This window comes from Pseudonaja textilis, chromosome 1, assembly GCF_049901715.1.
Source record: "Pseudonaja textilis isolate UNSWEBS1 chromosome 1, rPseTex1.2, whole genome shotgun sequence".
Taxonomy (NCBI): domain Eukaryota; kingdom Metazoa; phylum Chordata; class Lepidosauria; order Squamata; family Elapidae; genus Pseudonaja; species Pseudonaja textilis.
Window position 1 is genome coordinate 32,241,426 of NC_141990.1, and position 21,274 is coordinate 32,262,699.

At 37.9% G+C, this 21,274-nt stretch overlaps 1 long non-coding RNA gene across 1 annotated transcript in view; it reads right to left on the reverse strand.

Annotated features, from left to right (window-relative positions):
• Positions 1–8,683: 8,683 nt before the first annotated feature.
• LOC148127558 (uncharacterized) overlaps positions 8,684–21,274 on the reverse strand; it is a 50,336-nt gene continuing 37,745 nt past the window's right edge. The window contains exon 3 of the long non-coding RNA XR_015740958.1: positions 8,684–8,701. This is a non-coding gene — a long non-coding RNA (uncharacterized LOC148127558). The remainder of the gene's footprint in view (positions 8,702–21,274) is intronic.

The window sequence follows — 21,274 nt, forward strand, 5'->3', positions numbered from 1 at the left end:
CATTTCAATTTACCTTTAATATTCCAGTGAGTTGGAAAATGGTTTCACAGCACTGTAGAAAGGCATGGCTTTATGGTTTTAATGAACAAGGGATAATAACAGCAAAATGGAGTCGATAGCATCATAGGCAATTTTTGTATTCCACATTACACTACTATTTTCCAAAAGCACTAAAAAAAATCAAATCAATGTCTCCCTGTTTGGAAGCATTCTTAATTTTGTATATTGCTTACCATAAGACCAAATGAAATGATCCATATTCCTTTTCCTCCATACTTTAGAAAAGACCTATTAAAAATTAAATATAAATGTGACTTCCTATTGTCTTTTACAGGGTGATGTGATAATTCAGTGGTTAAGATGCTGGGTTTATCAGCTGGAAAGCTGACAGCCTGTGTTTGAGACCTGAATGTGATAAATAGGCATCAGTTGGCGGGAAAGGTTACAGTGTTCTGTACTTTCATGCTGTCCACATGATAACAGAAGCATCTCTCAGACAACGCAGACTCTGTCAGCTGTGAATCAGAGATGAACACTGCCCTCTTGAGTCAGTCATAACTGGACAGGGAAACCTTTAACCTTTTTTATTTTCTTACAGCAATTATAAATAAAATAACCTCTTATTCTATGGTTACCTCGTTGTTTACATTTCTCTATAATCTATTATTTTTATTCTAATCCTCAAAATAAAATATCATAACTTCATTTTTTCTCTTTCCAGAAAAAAATTCAAGAAGGGATTTCCAGTCATCATTAAATTTAGGCAATCTCCTCTCTCTAATTAAAGCAGTCAATTCGGCCATCTCAGCAAGTTCCATCATTTTCACAATCCAGATTTCTGCATCTTTGTTTTTGCTCTTTTCTTTCATTCTTCTTCTTCTGACATTCTCAGTCTTGATTCTTGTCAGTTTTATACTGGAAATTATAATATTTTATTTTTAAAAAAGTACAATAAATGTAAATGTGAGACACATATATCTCAGTCAGATTCAGAATCATTCAAAATCTATGAAGTTACCCTCACACACATTAAACAAGTCTATTTTATTTTATTATTTTATATGCTATCATATTATCCATTTCAATTCTGTCTTTTGGGTTATCACTTTCATTTCTATACAAATCTCCCAAATAGTTTCATTACATTTTCATTACATTACTGAGCCATGGTGGCATAGTGGTTAAAATGCAGGCTAATTCTGCTAACTGCTGACTGCCAGTACCTTGGCAGTTGAGTCTCACCAGTTCAAGGTTGACTTCAGGCTTCCATACATTCCAAGTTGGTAAAATGAGGACCCAGATTTTGGGGGGCAATATGCTGACTCTGTAAACTGCTTGGGGAGGGGTGTAAACACTGTGAAGCGGTATATAAGTCTAAGTGCTGTTGCTATTTACTTTTAATTTCTTTCACTATGTGGAGAGTCTTTTTGTGGTTCCTTCTACCTAGTTCCCAAGCAATCTTTTTCCCATCAAAATCAGCCTATATATTCTCAGCATCTTTTAAACTTTATCATGTTTTGCTCTCTGACTACATTCATAGCATCTTTTTTTAATTTCTAAAGCTTTGTAACAATATATTTCTTGTATCTTCTCTTATCTTCATTATGCTCACAAAGAAAATGTGGGTTCAACCCAAAAAGAATGCTTCAACCTACAACATACGATGCCCTTGTTCATTGTTTCAATGGATTTTTCTTTTTACTGCTACCCTCAACTATTATTTGCTTTATTTAGAATGTGGTAGGAATGTACTATCTTTCTCCTTTGGGTAAGCATCTGTTTGAAAAGAATGTATGCCAATAGAGATTTTTATGAAAATTCATTTTTTATCATTGAATATTTATGATTAGGGACCTGGTGTCTCGGCTTCTTCTTGTTCTCCACAATGAGCAGATATGAAGAGCCCAGTAAGTACCTTGTTAAAATTGGCTTTTCATGATCCTTGAAAATTTACCTGAGCTAAGAATGAAAGATTAGTTGGGAATCTCTAAATAATGCATGAGCCTACATATTAGACAAAGCAAACATTATTTGCCTGTCGTTTCCATTGTTTTCTTAAAATATTGCGATGGTATGGCTTTGTCAGGATAATTTCTGTTTAGGACTGAATTTTTGTTCTCCTTATCTATAATTTGGTTGTATGCTTAGCATTACACAAATATAGTTTGTTTAAGATTTCATATCCACATTTTGTATCTGGGGACTTCCATTGGTGGGCTCATACCCATTCATTGGCAAACAAAATTCTGAATTATAGTAGCATGTGAAACCTAGTCATAATAACTAAACCATCTTAAAACATTAAAACATATTGTTCTTGTCTGCCAATAGCCAAATTTTGGTCAGATCTGTAATCAGTGGAAGGGTGGGTATACTTTTTTTCCAGTACTTTTTACTTTACTTTAGTTTAGTTTATTGTCATTGCACCTTGTACAATCATCTTCAGTGCACATCATGACCATGACCATGAAAATAAACACAAACAGACTTCTGGTTTGCCAGGCTTCGGCGGCGGCAGGGATTCGCGATCCTGCGCGATCCCTGTTGCGCTAGCCGTCTTGGTGCCTCCGATCCCGACGGGTCTGAAGGATAAGGCTGCCTCGTAGAGGTAGCTGAAGACAGGGGGGATCCAGATAGGGGTTTGGGGGTATCGCAGACCCCCTCCCCAGCCGGCAAAACCCCCTTCTCTCAAGGCAGTGGAGCGGCGGTCAGTAATGGCCGCCACAAAGAAGCTGGCAGCTGGACAAGACTGTGCAGGAAGAAGAAGGAGAAAGTTTTGAAGTGAAAGTTCTTTGGCTGAACCGGCATCTTAAGATACATCTAATATCCTGAAAACCACGATTTTTTGAACGATACATTGTTTCCAGAGGAGATTTTTAAAGCGGCGAATAGAAGTGCTGAAAGGGGAAGTTTACTCTCCTTCCCTACGGAGTTAACAAATGGACATTGAAAAACCTGCTTTTCTATAGAAGGTAAAAATTTAAAGCTCTTTGTTACAAGTGGGAAGGGAGAGGACAAAAAAAAAATTATATTAAGATCTTGTTGGAAGAGATGCCTTGAAGATTTTGAGACCAGAAGTTAATTTCAATAAGGCTTTAAAATACAGACTGGGTTTTTTTTTTAATTGATATTACCCCAGGAAGAGAAAGTGAAAAGGGAAGAACTTTGTGCTCTGTTTGGACTGCTTGATGACTCTGGGACTTTGGGGAACTGTTTTAAGTTTTGAAACATCTTGGTTGTTTTAAGAAGAAGAAGAGAGAGAGAAAAAGAAGAAGAAAAGGTTTATAATGGCTTTATCTGTTGATAAACTAAGAAAGGAATATGGAAAAATAAAGAAAGAAGGCAAGGACGCTTTGGGAGAAGCCTTTCACTTTTTAGAAATGGCGCTTGCTATTTATCAGCAAACACAACAGATGGAGGAAGCAGAAGAAGAAGAAGAAGCCATCTTTAATGAATCAAAAAGTTTGATTAAGAAAGAAAAGAGAAAGAGAGGAAGGAAAATGAAGGACTTAAGACCTAAAAAAACACCCAAGAAAGAGAAAAATAAGATGCAAAATCAATACAATGTTAGAAAGCAAAAGAAAAGAGGAATACAACAGAGAGGGGAAGCTAAAAAGGAGGAGGTTAGGAGAGTGGAGGGTAAAAAGGCCGGGTGGGATAAGAAAGGAAGGGAAAAGTGGGGGGAAAGCCACAAAGGTATGAAACAAGATGGGAAAAAGCAAATTTTTTTTAGGGATAAAGGGTAATGTATATTTTTTAAAAAAAAAAGATTCTGCAAAAGTACATAAGATAGTATTGTAGTACTTGTATTAGAAATAGAAAATTAGAATATTATAAGATCTAATAAAAGATTAAAATATTAAAATGCTTAATAATGATAGATTTTAAGATTTAATAAAATATTAAAGGGAATGTTTAAAATATTTAGTTCAATTATAGTTTAATTGGCTATTGTGTTGATGTTATTATAAACTTATTGCAGCATCGTCTTTGAAATAGACAATTGGAATTTTACAAGATTTAATAAATTTAAATATTAAAATGTTTAAGATTTAATGATAGATTTTAATATTTAATTATGTACTTAATTATTTTATAGATTTACTATTCTCTCTTTTTCTTAAAATTTAGTAGGTAGAATGTACTAAGCAGAATCAGATTGGGATCTAGGTGTTATTTTAAATGTCAATTTAGGGGAACGATAGAAAGACATCATACTTCGATTAGTGATTCCAGGAGAAATCTTTTTTTTTATTATAGAGAATGAGATAAATGGATAATTGGAAAAGATTTAAATGATTTAAAGTAAGATGAAATAAATAAAATAGAATTAAGAAGAGTGAAAAGCGGGGAGAAGTTATATAGAAGATATAGAATGGTAAATAAGATAGGTAATGGTATATAAGATGAGCATGAATTTAATTGAAGTCCATATAAAGAGAGGTAATCTGGGGCCAAACCACTTTCTAAAAAGAAGTTTTATGTTTTTGTGTTTTGTGTGTTTATGTTTGATTGAGAATTAATAAAACCTTGGAGGAATGTCAGATGAGAATAATTGTAAACAAGTTAGAGGGAAATATAAATATGATGACTATAAAATAGATAAATATAGAAAAGAAATGTAATTGAATAAGAGTAAAGAGAAATAATGAGAAATTTGCTAAAAGATATTTATGTGTCCATATGGAAATGGGATAAATTAGAATTATGCTGTATAAAATAATGTTTTATCTGCCCTGTAAAAATTTACAATGGAAAGAGGTTTTATGTTTTCAATGTTTAATGATGTTTTGTTTGTCTTTAAAATTAATAAAATTTGTTTCAAAAAAAATAAAAAAATAAACACAAACACACATCCTTCACCCTCCACACATTGAACGGAAAAACCCCGACACTGCACTACTACTGCACTATACAGCAGAATTCAAAAGAGCTACTGCCCTGGGATAGAAGCTGTTTTTCAGACTATTTGTCCTTGTTTTTATTATTCTGTACTGTCGTCCAGGTGGTAATAGTTCAAAAAAAGGGTTCCCAGGGTGAGATGGATCTTTGAGAATGTTTTGAACTTTCTTAAGGCAGTGGGAGCTATAAAGCTCTTCCAAAGAGGGGAGAGGGCAACCAATGATCTTCTGGGCAATTGACATTAACCCTCTGGAGTGCTGTCCTATCTGCCACTGTGCAATTGGCAAACCACACAGAGGAGCAGTAAGTTAAACATTAGTTTAAATTTTAGTTAAACATTTATCCAATACTGTTGTAAATTATATATAAGCAAAATTAGTGACCTATACCTATATTACCTATATTACAGCTGCTTTTGTATTATTGATGGATTTCCCATTCAGTTCAGTTTGATCATGAGATGCTCAACCACATGCTGACTGGGTATAGTGGTAGTTGTAGTCCCAATCCATATGCATCAGACTGGGGAAAACTAGTCAATACTATATTTAAATTTATGGTATCAGTTCACTTCTATTTATAAGGGCTTCATGTGGTCAGTAGGTCTTGTGATGGGTGAGGTCACATCAGATGAGGGCCCCATCAGGTGAAGGTCTTGTGATGGGTCTGACAGCCAGAAATGACAGTCAGAATTCTCCAGCCTCTAGGAATAGCAATAGCCCACAAATCCACAGCCACACTCCACCAGAAATTATCTAGAACCAAAGACAAGATACCGAAGGATGAAAGAAACAATGTAACAATTGCAACCAATTCTACATGGGACAAACATCATGTCAATTAAAAACCAGGATCCATGAACACCAACTGAGAGTCAAATGCCACGATCTCAAATCTTTAATCTCTACCCACGTGAAACAGCATCAGATCAATTGGAGCAACACAAAAATCATCAACTACACTACATCCACCATGTTCTAGAGTTCATCGAAACCTGGCACTCCACAAGCAATTCCATCAACAGACACATTGACCTACAAGTAGCCTATGAACCCTTCAGAATCCAAATCAATTGCACAGCTAACCAGAGATAGCACCAACCCTCAACCAACCTACGCAAGCCCCACACACAACCCCCAAGCTCGGAGAACAAACCTTCACCCTAATCTATACATTTATCACTTTCCTAATGATATTGGTCGCAGGAAGCCGGCATAAAGTTGCTTTGCCTAATACAGTGGGTTTTGATTAATAACAACAACCAGGAATGCAGGGATTGCCATCAATAGGTGATGTAGTTGCATTTTACAAGCACATTGCTTAGTGAATAAAATTCACTAATTTTGCTTGTAATGGGCCTACCTTAAGCCTGTAGCTACAAATTTAATTTATGAATGGTAGGTAGATGTTCCTTATTTCAGCTCTCAGACTAGAAATATAGACTAGTTATTTTATGTCATAGTGTGATGACCCAGAGTATATCAGAAATATAACAAAACCCAAAACTTAACTAAAAGTCTTTTAATGCCTTCAACTTGGCTTCACTGTTTAATTGTTCACAATGGAGGAGTAAACTATTTTCAAAATAACATTTCAAAGGAAGGAAACACAATTCAAATTCAAAGAGCCGATAATGAAGCAAAAACCAAAAACAAACTGCACTGAATAAAGTTCCATGACAGACCAGGATAGATAATTGCCAACTTCAGGGAGATAACCAGGTACAGTCCGTTGGAAGAACACCAACCAAGATAAACCTTTAGGAATAAAACACTTATTTGTCTCCAGTGTCTGTTAGCATGCAGGTCCAAACTCCTATGCAACTCTTACATCTGCAACCCATGAAGAGGATCATAGCCCTCTCCTCCCAAGTAGACCACATTTTACCCTGATCCTCTCCTCCCTGCGTGCCCTAGGATGAATAGGAGATGGGCCTGGGTCCTCCTCTGACTGCTCAGCTGGCCACTGCCCTTCCCCAGCCTCCTCCACCACCTCTGGAGCCATACTTCCACTCCCTGTTGGCTGTTCCTCCTCTTCCTCAGAGTCAGTCTCCACCAGGAGCATGACACATAGCCTCATACTATCAGGTCCATGACTCTTATATAGGTAGCCCTCAACTTACAAGAGTTTATTTAATGACTGTTCAAAGTTTCAACGGCATTGAAAAAAGTGATTTATAACCATTTTTCACAATTACGACCTTTCTAGCATCCCCATGATCATCTGATCAAAATTCAGATGCTAAGTGGTTCATATTTATGACCGTTACTGTGTCCCAAGGTCATGTGATTGTGTTTTGCAACCTTCTGACAAGCAAAGTCAATGGGGAAGCCAGATTCATTAAACAACTGGGTTACTAACTTATCAGTTGTGGTCGTAAGTAGAGGACTACCTGTACTTCAAAGAAGGGATTATTTCAGGATAATGTATATTCTTGGTTTTGCACATTATGTGACCACCAGGAGGCAGGGCAGAAGCAATTTCACCTTTTATTGAATCATGTCTAATCTATATATCTAGCAGCAATTTCTAACCCCACTATCTCTTAAATACTGTCAAGTGTTTAAACATGTATGTGCAGTGTATTGTGGCTTTGTTCTTTTAAACATCCTGCTTTGCTTGCATTTTAGGTTCACCCATTCTGCTTCTAACATGTGTTGTTGTTGTTTTTCTTCTTCTGTTGCTCTCAATGTCACTGCCAAAACATAGCATTTAAAAATAAACCTTCAATTTTCTAACAGCTGAAATAAACCAGCAGATGGCTCCCTATCCATTACAATGAATAAAAATGCACACACAATTTCTTTCCAATCTCATTTGCTTCTTTTAACAGAATCTTTTGGAGAATTATTTGAAATGACTTATTTTCTTCTTACCAATTTATGACCTAAACCAGGATAGAATGTAACAGCTACATTCTTCCTATCAAGAAACATTCATCCAAGTGAGGTAAGAGGGAAATAGTGGCTGTAGCAGATTCTTACAAAAATTATCAGTTGATTCACACTTCTTCTCTTCTTTTTCTTCAGCGTTTGTCTCGCGCTCGGGCGAGGTCCGCTAATGTCCTTGAGTACTGCTTCCACACCTCTCTGTCTGCCACGTGTGTCGGGTCTGCCTTCGCGATCTCTAGATCGGCCTTGATCGTGTCCATCCAGCGTTGTTTAGGTCTACCACGCGGTCTCGCTCCTCCGACAGTCACCTTCATTACAGTTGATTCACACATCTCTTTCAGTTGATTCACACATCTCTTCCATATAGTCATAGAGTTGGAAATGAAGTGTGTGTGTGTGTGTGTGTGTCTGTGTGTGTGTGTCTGTGTGTGTGTGTGTTCATTTCATTTCCAGCTTCCAAATTGAATATATATATTCAATTGTTTTTTTTTCATGTTCTGCATTCTGTGCTGGCAGAAAAAAGATCTCAAACCTCTTCTATCTGAGACCCACAGACCTACTTAAAAATGTTTGCTTAGTTTTGGTTTAGCACAGTTGCCTGCAAATCATGCTGTATGGTTTCACATATTTATTTACTTTAGTATTTTTATTTTCATTTATACAGTTTAGAGACCACCCAGCTCCTCAAGACTGGGCAGCTTTCAATTTTAAAAGCAGGAAAACGTTGACAATAAGAAGATAGATCACACATCTCTGGAAGAACATAAATGCTTAATGAAGAATTCTGCTGAGGCTTGGTACCTGTCTTCCACCGGGACCCATTACCAGGTTTCCAATCAACTTCATAATATCATCAGGATGGGAGCCAAATGTATATTTTGGGTAGATCCTTTCTGTAGGCAAGGGCCCTGAGAGAGAAGATATACGTCGTAATATACATCATGAATAGCATGGCTTATTTTAATGGAACTATTTATTTAATGTGGACCGGTTGCTTTCGTGGTGTGGAGACAATAACTTGGTCATCAACACCAATAAAACCAAGGACTATAGTGGACTATAGAAGGAACAGATCAGACATCCAGCCCTTGCTTATCAATGGAGACCAAGTGAAGCAAGTGACCAGTTTTAAGTTTCTGGGTGTTACTGTTAGGAATGTAAATCAACATCTATTTGGGTTGGGAATATATAGAGCAGGATAGACATTTTATTACTATGTCTTTAAGAGCATGCTAAAATTGTAATTGGGTGTGGTTACTCAAACGGTCATAAGATGGAGCCAGAAACCTGGGTTGTTTTGAGGAAGTCTCAGAAGAAGTGAGTGAGTTTCCTTCTGTTGGAGAGTATTGCCATTTTCCTCCATTTTTCTCCTAAATGACTGTTACTGATTGTTGATGTAAGTCTGTTACTGAACTGTTCTTGATACTGGACTTTGATATTGGAATTATCCCTGAAATGAACACTAACTGATTTATCTGTGAATGACTTGGATTGCTTGTTTGGACTGTGCTTAAACGTTTACTGAAAGTAAAAACCTACATTAACTGTACAGTGTATCTGTGTGCTGTGTGTGTATTATTCAAACACTTCTCTCCCTGTATGCGTTCATTCTCCTAATGGGGAATTACCTCAACACTGGTTATGGGCCCAGGCCATACCAGGCTCAGATAACTGAGAGTTAGTATGAATGCACAATACTGTATACAGACACCTGTTTACTGTTTAATTGTGAGTTACTATCCTGGTAAAAAATGGCACAAGACACTTCAACAATATCACTGATAACCCGGTTGGATGGAACAAACTGTTTCCTGGTCTATGAAGTGCAGTCTACTTCTGCGTAGAGAAGGTTTATGGACTGTAGTTCAAAATCCACCAGATGTAAATGCTTGGGATCCAGCTAATGAGGATGATGCCAAGAAGCTTGCTGTCTTTAAACAGAACAATGAACGAGCTCTTTGTATAATTGGACTAACACTGAGTGACCAGCAGCTAGTCCATATTTGTGGAGAAGAGTCTGCTGCTAGGTGTTGGGAGAAGTTGAAGAGGATTTATGTTCATGACAGTGTAGGTCAACACATACATCTTATACGTAAACTGTTTAGAACAAATCTTCTGAAAGGTGGAGATATGTTAGCTCATTTGAACTTCATGAAAAGAACTTTTCAAGAGCTACATGAAAAAGAACTGATATTTTCAGAGCTGCATCAAGTTTACATCATTCTTTCCTCATTGGATCAAAGTTATGATGATTACATATCTTTAATGGAAGTCCTGCCCACAGATGAACTGACATTGACTTATATAACCGGAAGGTTGTTAGAAGAAGCAAGAAGATGGCTGGATAGGACAAGCTGAGGAAGGAACAACCACAAGAAGAAAATTTGTGTTCAACTACCTATACTGTTAGGAAATGTTTTTCTTGTGGGGCTAGGGGACAAATAGCTAGATTCTGTAAGAAAGGAAAACAACAAAATACTGGTAATCACCAAAAGGCCAAGAAGAATGTTAGTTTAGCTATGTCTAACAATTCAACTGTAAACCATGATTTGTGGGTTGTTCATAGTGGAGCATTGCAATGCATTACTAAAGATAGAAAAAGGTTTGTAAAGATGTCCATGAGTAAGCAACATGTATCACTGGCAAATGGATGGAAGGTGAAGGCTTATGGTGAAGGTACTGCATATTGTTCTTGTATAAACGAACATTTAACTATGTTATGTGTACCTAAACTGAAATTTAATTTGCTATCTGTAAGGGCTTTAGTTAATCTTGGTTATGTAGTAACCTTTAGGGGAGATAACTGTATAATAGAGAAAGAGGGTAAAAGTGTTACTGCTAATTTAGAGAATGATTTATATGTGATACATGATGACCAGTTGAAGATGGCTAACTCAGTTTATAACAATGTTAAGCCACATGATGAATGTATACATTTACTGCATAGACTTCTAGGGCACATTAATTTCAAAATGCTCAAACAAACTGTTGAATCGTCAGAGGGAGTAAAATTGAAACCCTGTAGCAAGTATTTAAACTGTAATGCTTGTAGCCAAGAGAAGAGCAAGGTTACTCCAGCAAACAGACTAAATGGGTTTAAGACCAACCTTTAGAGGTTGTTTTTGCTGACATAATTGGTCCTAAGAAACCTAGTTTAGGAGGTGCCTGCTATATTTTGAGTATTGTGGACCATTACTCACAATACGGTTTCTGCTATCTCATGAAAAACAAAACAGAAACATTCCAACATTTCTTTAACTGGCTAAGGTTTGCTGAGAGAAAAATGAGGAGTAAAGTAATTACTTTAGTCACTGATAATGGGACTGAGTTTGTTAACAAAAGATTCCAAGCTATGTTGAAATTGGCTGGTGTTGAGCATAAACATTCTGCACCTTACAGACCACAACATAACTCATTTGTAGAATGAAGAGGGCAAACATTACAAGCCATGGCTCGCACTATGTTATCTGACTCAGGTTTGGCTGAAACACTGTGGGGTGAAGCCATAATGTGTAGTAATCATGTTTTAAACAATGTAGTTAATACAACAACTGGAGAATTGCCATTCACTCGTTGGCATGGCAGAAAACCAAATTTAAGTTACCTACACACATTTGGCCACAGCTATCATCAGCTTTTCAAACATAAGTTGTGCATCCAATCATTTGTAGTGAGAATGGAACCATTTGTAGTTTATGCAACAAAACCATGATGAAACAAACTATGGCTTAGCACAATGTGCAAACTTGTCACATCCTGAAATAAAGCGTAAATCAGGTGGAAAATTTTGTACAGATTGTTGAAACTCATTCAGTATAACACTACAATACACACACACATGCACACATTAAACAGAAGAGAAATAGTCTGCATGTAATTGAAATGCATCATATCAAGATGCATCAATCATCATATCATATCAAATTGAATGTATACATTGAATATAATCAATGCATATTTTCTTCTATATAGAAATACTTTAAAATAGCAATCAATGAAGGCTAAATAAGAATCTTTTTCTCTGATATACCCATGTCAGATACAGTGGAACCTCTGATCCAGTGGTGGGATTCAAATCTTTTCACCACTGGTTTGGTGGGTGTGGCTTGGTGGGCTCACTTTGCACATGTGCACACACTTAGTGTGTGTGCGTGCCAAATGTGTACTTTGTGCAAGTGCAGAGACATTCCAACTCACAGCCCGGAAAGCTGCACAATCCCAGTCGCTTCAGCAGCTGCCGCACAGCACTCTTCTTTGCTGCGCAAAGCAGCTGCACTTCAAATTCCGAGGATAATGGTGAGTACAGGAGCCCCGGTGAGCGGGTGGGCCCAACAGCAGAGCAACGGAGAGAACCAGTTTGGTCTCAGCTGCTCATCGCTGCTACCGTCTCGGCAGAACGGGGCTGAACCGGTAGAATACCACCACTGCTCTGGTGATAAATGCTTTTGACTGTGACCAAATCAGGTTCCGGCCAAAAAATCCACAACATTTTTAATTGGGTCATGATTCAAAAATTGGGTGGTGATCAAACACGGCTGCAGCAGATTCCCTTTCCACACCAATTTCCCCTTCTGCATCAATTAATTTTTTTTTTTTGTAGACAAATGCGCAGACAGTCTCTCTTCTGGGAGTTAGGAAGAAGGAGGAAAAAAATGATCATTTTGTTCTTTATAAATATTAAGCCCATAGAATACATCTTGATTCAGTCTTCTCAATGACTATTACAACAGGAAAAAATCTTATAACCCTGTACATAGTTTCTACCAAAACTTATTCTACTGTTGGAAGATTCCCCCCCTCTTCTAAGAAAACAGCCCCCACCCTTTGTCAAGTAGGGCTATTAAAATAGCTGGAGCCAGTTTACTTTTCACAACAAAGGAAGGAGAAAATTACAGGCATGAGATACAGAGGAACAAAACCCTACAAACTAGCTAAGATCCTTTCCCATAGAAATCAAATAGATAGCAAGCTATAAAAAACTTGTGAAAAGCAAATCAAAAGGCGTAACAGGAAACTCAGGATATTGCAACCTAATGCAGCAAACAGCTACTATAAAACAATTACCAAGATCCCAGGAAGAGATCCCAATATCAAAAGACAGGAACTCATCATACACACACACACACACACACACACAATCAAAGACTTCAAAGGTTCACACTTACAAAATCAAAGGATCTGAAGGGTATAAAAAAGGAGTTTCTCTACTCAGAAGATTAGATTAATCAGAGGAACACTGTGAGATTTCTTACCTGCCTTCCTATTAATAAACTGATTCTGACTTTCAACGCAGCTGACCAAATCATTTTGCCTTTCTCCCAGCCGGGAAATTTGAATCCACAAAAGGAAAGAACTTTGCCTATTACAGAAGGGCAAGGGCTTCTTTTTCCTTTCTTCACTACCACGATCAACTTATTTTATTTTTTAAAAAATATATCTCAGCTGTTCCATATTTCTTGTTTGTTGGGGGGGGGGTCACATGTAGCAGACCATTGCATGTCTCACACACACTAACAACTGGCAGATGCCCACTTTTGCCACATCCTTTATGGTCTCAGTTCTTAAAATCACCAGGAAAATAAAGAGCCATTCTTCTCTCCATCCAGCACAGACTTCTCTTTTTCTCCCAGTTGTACCACCAACAATTCTGCTTTTGAGAAAACTGTTGAAAGGAATGTATGCAAGACAGAGAGGTGTAGAGAAAGCATATTTTGACTTGAGTTGTTTACAATCAGAATCCGGGTCTCTGACCTTTAGCCACAAGGAACTGTGGCTGTGAACCTAAAGTGTAGAAACTCCAGGAGGAAAAAGCCAAACAGCACTCCTAAAACATCACCTTGTAGTTTGCCTCATGATTCTCATTGCAAAGGTTTTCCCTAGCACGGGTTTGTTAATAGATTTCTAGCTAAAAGGTAAGTGTACAGGGCATATAATTCCATTAGTATTTGCCATGCCATTTAGTTCCAGAGACAAGAAAAGCAGTTAATTGAGCTTTACATTTCCACTTGGCACAGGTTAATATATCTGTTTCCGCTTTAACTGCTAAATAAGCACTTTGGTGCCTTGGGAGTGCACTGCAATTAAATCCTTGCACTGGATATTCCTTTGTATTAGTGAAGAGAACTTCTATGAGGTATGTGAGGGTTTGAAACTGGAAAGAGTAGAATAAGCTGCATGGAGCCACACTTAGTCAACTATAAGATTATTAGATCTGGGCTACAAACATCTAGACCAGTGGTCACCAACCCATGGGCCGGGGACCACTGGTGGTCTGTGAAAAATTTTGGGTGGTTCACAGAGAAATATCACCCCTAAAGCACCCCCCCCAAACAACAAGGCTTGCAATGCTTGCATTGTGAATAACATGAGGTAGTGAGGGGAGGGGGGAAACTTGCCCCACTCTCCCCATGCGCCTCGCCTGGCCACCGGGCTGCTTCTTTCTGCTGCTTTCTTCTTCTGCTTTTGGCTGCACGCAAGGAAAGCAGCAAAATTCTTTTTTTCTCTCTTCCAAACTCCGGCAGAAATGAGTCTTTGGGATTCTGCAAGGCATTCTGCTCCAAGAGGCTGTGCCGGCATAACAAGTCTCACAAAGACTCATTTCTGTCAGAGTTTGGGGGAGAGCAAGAAAGACTTCTGCTGCTTTTCTTGCATGAAGCCAGAAGTCAGTCTGGCTGTCTGTCTGTCTCTCTCTCTGTGTGTGTCTCCCTCTCTCTCTCTCTCTCTCTCTCTCTCCTCCTGAGAATGGAGCTGGAGACAGTATCCTGCAATCCCAAATAAAGGATGATCGATCAATAGGAAAATGGGGTGAGGAATTTTCCTGCAGACTTTTGGGGAGATTTTCCCAGGGTCTCTGGTCTGCAGGATTTAAAATTAGGAGTTTGGTGGTCCCTGGGGTCCATAAGGTTGGTGATCCCTGACCTAGACCATTGGTAACCTAGTTATTCAGAATGCTACCATCTAGTGGTTATCAGTGTTTTTGCAACCTGGTTTTTTTAACATGAAGGAAAAAACAGGACCTGTCATTAGACAATAGAATTCAGCTGAGCCTTATAGTATGTACTTCTACTAAAGATTCAGCCTTGCCTCCAAGCTTAGTAGATTTCATGCTCCAAAACTTTGCAGGTCATGAGTCCCAATGGCCAATTGAATTGGGGAGGGCCGTATGCTGCCATGTCTCCCACACTTCCTAATAATTCTTAGAGACTGTGTCTGTTCATTGTTACAGCTCTTCATATTGATTTTTTTTAATTATTGGCCACACCTAATGAAGTGTATACCTGAAAGGAGAATTTCTATCCTTTCCCCCTTTAGGAATGAATTTATTTTGTCGTGGTGATGATTAGGGTAGTTTGAAAATATCAGGATTGGAAGCAATGAGGCCTTCAGCTCATTAGGAAACTGGGAGCCAGAACAACCTTCTTGTCCCTTCCCTCCTTGAATGCTGCTTCATTTGAAGGTGGAAATTTTTTTAAATTGCCATTTGTCTTCATGACACAGCAGAGAAGAGCTCAGTGGTTCTATGCATACGTTTCACTTCCATTGGCCTTTGCCCTCTGTTGGCCTTCGACCTGGGTATTTCATCAAGCTTGAAGGATCTGTGGAGAGGTGAACAGGTTACTGCACAACTCTTTTAGGAACCCTATTTGTAAAGTTTTCTGCCTATATGCCTGGTTTCCCTCTCTCTTCCTTCTACCCCATTCCTATAACCTGCCCTATTGTGAAGATTCTGGTCCTCTTCATTAATTAAAGATAGAGCACTGATAACAGCATCATCTTTATTCTTTCTTTGTTGCTCAAGCCTCAGCCTCCACTCTTTTCTTTTCAGTCACTTACTTAGTTCTCTGATCTTTACACTGTAATTAAAACTCCCAGATCTGGCTGTCAGATGGTTATATCTTTGTTGCCATATAGTAATATTCCCCATTTTTACAGCCTAGAAATGGCAGCCTTACTGTCATCTGTTAAACTCTACAGGACAGAGTGGCCTCATCTTCTGCACATGGGCTATTCTGTAAGATGGGGGGGTTTCGTTTTCATTTTCATTTATTTATTAAACATATTTTGCTGCCTACTCGCACATGATGACTCAAGGTGGCTTCCAAGGATATAAGAGCACTATATAAAGGAAATAAAAATAATAAAAATAAAAATAAAATAATAATACAATAACCCCCATTCTCCCACCCACTCAGGTGATGACACACATTCATAATAGCCATTTAATGGGCTCCATCCCCCACTGGGTTCCCCAGGCCCACTTTCAGAACCACATCTCCAGGGCCTTCTGAAAAAGTGTTAGAGGGGACTTCCGGTGGCAGGACAGGGACGTCCAGAGGTGGAGAAGCCCAGCTGGGGCTTTCGAACACCTCTTCTCGCGTTTGGAGGGATCCCCAGTGGATACACGAAACCCGTAGAGCTTCGTGTCAGAATAGAGGACCCCCGGGTTGCTGTTTGGGGGAAGGCAACTCCCCAGCAATGAAGGAAGAGCCTCTGAGACCAGCGCGATTGAGCCAGCTGCCAGCTAATGGCGGCTCCAAAGTCCGGTCTGCCACTGAACTGATGAAGCAAAAAGTGACAGTCTGAAGGGTCTGAGCGGAAAAGGGCAGAAGGATTACAAAGCCGTGAGAGTGATCGGTCCGATTCTCCCTGTTTCATTGTGAGTAACAGGGGGGGAAGCTGGAGACAAGCGGCTAGAAAAGCAGTTTGAAAAGTGAATGGGGGATAAACGCGTTTAGAGTGGCTCGACACTCAGAGTGAAAGTGTGGATTGGAGCGTTGCTGAGGAGAGAAAAAGGCGGTGGGAATTTAAGAAACTCGGAAGTGGATTGCCATCCAGGATCAGTGCTTGAGAACGCTGGAAGACTAGGAGAGGATTTTGGTTTTTGGCTGTGAAGGAGGGCAGAGCGAGAGGTGGAGAGCCGGAAAACATCGCACTGACTTTTATATGCAAGATCCTTTCCTCTTAGCATTATTGTCTACAAAAACTGATTTTTAAAGTGATTAATCTGAGGCGGATACCCAAAGTGACGGTGGATTGACGGTTGCTGGCAGAGGGGGAGAAGAGGAGGGAAGAAGAAGGAGGAGACAGACGGAAGCCTGGCCAAGACTGATCGCTGATCAGCAATTAGTCAGCACTTCCTCCCCCTGCTTCCTTGGTGCGCCCAGGAGGAGAGACTAAAAGACTAAACGCCAGCCCTAACTCAGACTTGTTTTTCTATGGAACTAATCCTACAGATACGTGCTTAGTGATTTCCTAAAATTGGAAAGACCCCTTTCCTCTGGCACTCTTTCTCTCTCTCCCTTTCTCTCTGGTCTTTCTTTTTTTTTTTTTTTTATAATAGTTAAAAATACAAGTATAAAGTATAAAGCCAAACTGCTTGTTACAGGTATTAGGGTTTACAGATTAGACTCTCTTGGATATATAAAAATCTTAAGGACTGTTAATAGGGTTGTCTCAGATAGAATGGAATCTTAAATATTTATATATACTATAGGACAAAAGTATATATAGAGTGAGAAATTCTAGAGTTGGTTGTATGCTTTAAACAAGTATGATTTACTAGGGGTAAAATACAATTAACTCTGGTATTTGAATTTAATATAGAGAATAATACATAATACATAATATTTGATTTCATTCTATTGTATAGCACCTATTGTATAGTATTGTATAGTAACTGATAACACTCTATTGAATTGGAATTTAATTTGCCTGAATGATAGATTGGGCCAAAGAAAGAGAGCTAAAAGTATCTGGGGTGTAAGCATAGCAAATAGATTTGTAATCACACTTAAAGGGCTATTACATCGAATGGTGATTTGGGATAATATTCTTAACATTGTCCAATTGCAAAAACAAATCTTAGCAGAGATGACTTCCACAACAACCACGGCCCTGAAAACAGGAAGGAAGAACAATCAGACCTTGTTGACAACTCTGGCATCTGCCTCCCCAACAACGCAGAAAACTATAGAAGAGACCTTGAAAGGAGAAAAACAACCGACTGTTACGAATGCCAACTTACAAGTGACATTATTATCCCTGCAAGAATCAATTCAAGAATCGATGTCTAGAATGCAGGAGATTATGATTAGGAATCATAATGAGACCAGAGCAGATATTAGCGAACTGAAGGAAGAAATGGGTAAATTAAAAGAGGAGATGAGAGCAGATATACAGAGAGTTGAAGATAGGGTTGGGACAATGCAATTGGTCATGGAAAGAACTGAATTAAAAATAAAAGAAATAGAGAACAGGACGGAACAAGTGGAGAGGAACCTAGAAAGGACTGAGGAAGATTTCAAAAATGTTAATAAAGAAATGGAAGATTCCTTGGTCCAACTTGAGATGGACAGAGCAGCTGCATACTTAAGGTTCCAAAATGTGGAGGAATCCAAAAATGAAGAATTAGAACAATTAATGGCAGGTTTGTTGGCTGAACTAGTAGAAAAAGAGAAAGATGAATTACTCAAGGAATTTGATGAAATCTATAGGGTGAATACCAGCTATGCAAGGCGTCACAATTGCCCAAGGGAGATCCATATCCGTTTTTCAAGAAGATGCATGAGAGACCTAATATATAGAAAGGCCAGAGATGAGAGAATATTATATAAGGGCAAAGAGATTATAATTCTTAAGCAGATTCCAAGTAAAGTGAGGGCCATGAGGCAAGAATATAAATTTTTAGCTAATTACTTAAATAAAAACGAAATCTCATTTAAATGGCTAATCCCAGAAGGGATGCTAATATCGTGGAAGGGAAGAAAAATTAAAATAGACTCAATTGAACAAGCACAAAACTTCCTAGAACAGCTAACAACCACGGAGGATCAACTCACTAGGAGAAAATCCAAAGAAATATGCAGGAGGATCGTAAACCGCCATAGGAACAAAGAAGAAGGATTTGTCCAAATTCAAGGGAAAGACAACTTACATCGAGAAAGAGAAGAAACAACTCCATATCAACCACAAGAAGAGAGCCGTAGAGTTACGAGACAAAAAGCGAGGCAGACTTAAGTAAATGGACGAAGGAAAGAAAATTCTTTCCATTAATATAAACGGCCTAAATTCAAGAGCTAAAAGGAAAAGGACTCTAACCAAACTAATAAAACAAAACGTTGATATAATTTGCATACAAGAAACACACGTTAGGAAAAGTGAGGAGAAATTCCTAGAGTGTCCGAAACTGGGAAAATTATTTACAGCACCAGCAGATAAACACAAAAAGAAAGGCATCGCAATCTATGTGAGAGATGACTTAAAAGCGGAGTTAACCTGGGCGGACCCTGAAGGAAGAACGCTGGTAGTACAAATCTCGATTAATGGCATTACACTCTTACTGGTAGTAATCTATGCCCCAAATGATGATCAAGGTAAATTTTTTAAACATCTTCATCAAAAAATAACAGAATTCGAAAATGGTAATATTATTCTGATTGGCGATTTTAACTCTATTGCTGACTACCGGAAGGATCATAGTAATAGGAGTAAGAACAAAAAGGGAATAGAGAATTTTCTAAGCCATGTAAGGATATGTTGAATGAAATGAATTTGGTAGATATCTGGAGAAAATTAAATCCCAAAAAAAGAACAGTTTACTTATTATTCTAACCCGCACAAAATTTGGACAAGAATAGATATGGCTTGGATAAACGGTGAATTGATTAATGAAATCAAAGATAGCGAAATCTTACCAAATGACTGGGCTGACCACAATCCAATTCAAATAACCTGGAGAGGTAGAGGAAAACCAAAGAAAAGATGGACTTTTAACACTCATTTAACAAAAGAAGAAGAATATATTAATAAACTGAAAGAAGAACTGAACTTCTTCTTAAAGGAAAATAATAATGATCTAACTTCAAAACAAAATATATGGGACACATTTAAGGCATTTATAAGAGGAATAACAATCTCTTACAATGCTATGAGAAATAAAAGAAAGTATGCCCAACAAAGTAATCTACAACAAGAAATTAAAGATTTAGAAATCCAATTACAAAAGAACCCCAAAACCAAAGAATACAGAACCAGTTAATAACAACTAAACACAAATTAAATTTACTGGAACAAGAAAAATTGGAGATTAGTCTGAAAATGACTAAACAAATCTACTTTGAGCATGCAAACAAACCAGGAGATGGTTAGCCCACAAACTTAAGAAAACGAAAGAAAAAAGATTGATACACCAATTAATGGATGAGGGGGCAATATGCAGGAGGAGATAGAGAAGAAAAAAGAGATTACTTTTAATTACTTCGAGAAATTATACAAAAAGAAGAAGTCTCTGAGGATAAAATAATGAAATACCTGGAGGAAGCGAATGATAAAGCAATTGGAGAGGAAGAGATAGAATTATTAAATCAAAAATAACATGGTCCGAACTGAAGTCAGCAATAGAGAAGCAAAGTAACAATAAAGCACCTGGACCGGATGGGATACCGGTAGAACTTTACAAAATTATCATAGAACAAATTGGACCACTGATGCTGGATGTTTTTAATGAGGTACTCTTAGCAGCCAAGATGCCGGACTCGTGGAGGGGAGCCTTAATTTCGCTGATCCCGAAGGAGGACCTAGACCACAGACTTATTAATAATTATAGACCAATTTCGCTCCTGAATGCAGATTACAAATTATTCTCTTCTATAATAGCTAATAGATTAAAACAGGTTTTAAACACTTATATCCATGAAGATCAAAATGGATTTCTCCCATTTCGACAAATTAAGAATAATTTAAGAACAGTGATAGACATTTCAGAATACTATGAAGCCCACCCGAAAAACAATTTGCATTTATGTTCTTGGATGCTGAAAAAGCATTCGACAATTTAAATTGGCATTTCTTAATTCAAAAATATATAATATGAATCTTGGCACCAGATTTGAAAATGTCATCACAACAATTTACCACACTCAACAGGCAAACATTCTAATAAATGGGGAACAAACTGGCCCGATAAAAATAGAAAAGGGGGTAAGACAGGGTTGCCCTCTCTCCCCTCTGCTTTTCATATTCGCCCTAGAATCTCTTCTGACGTACATTAGGCAAAATTTGAGAATTAGAGGTCTGAGGATCAAATCAGAAGAATATAAACTACAGGCTTTCGCTGATGATTTGGTTTTTTTCTGGAGGAGCCTATAGAAAAAGGACACAACTTATTAGAAGAACTAGAACGATTTGGAGAAGTCATGGGATTTAAAATAAACAGGGGAAAAACAAAATTAATGACTAAAAATTTAACAGGAGACCAGAATAAAAAGCTAGAGACAACAATGGGAATACAGGTGACAAAAAAATTAAATACTTAGGAATTTGGCTAACTCCACAAAGTAAATCGTTAAAAGAAAATAATTATGACAAACTTCTTCAACAATCTAAGAAAGACTTGGATTTCTGGAGCAAGTTACAACTTTCCTTATTGGGCAGGATTGCTTTGATTAAGATGAATATTCTGCCAAAATTTCTATATTTATTCC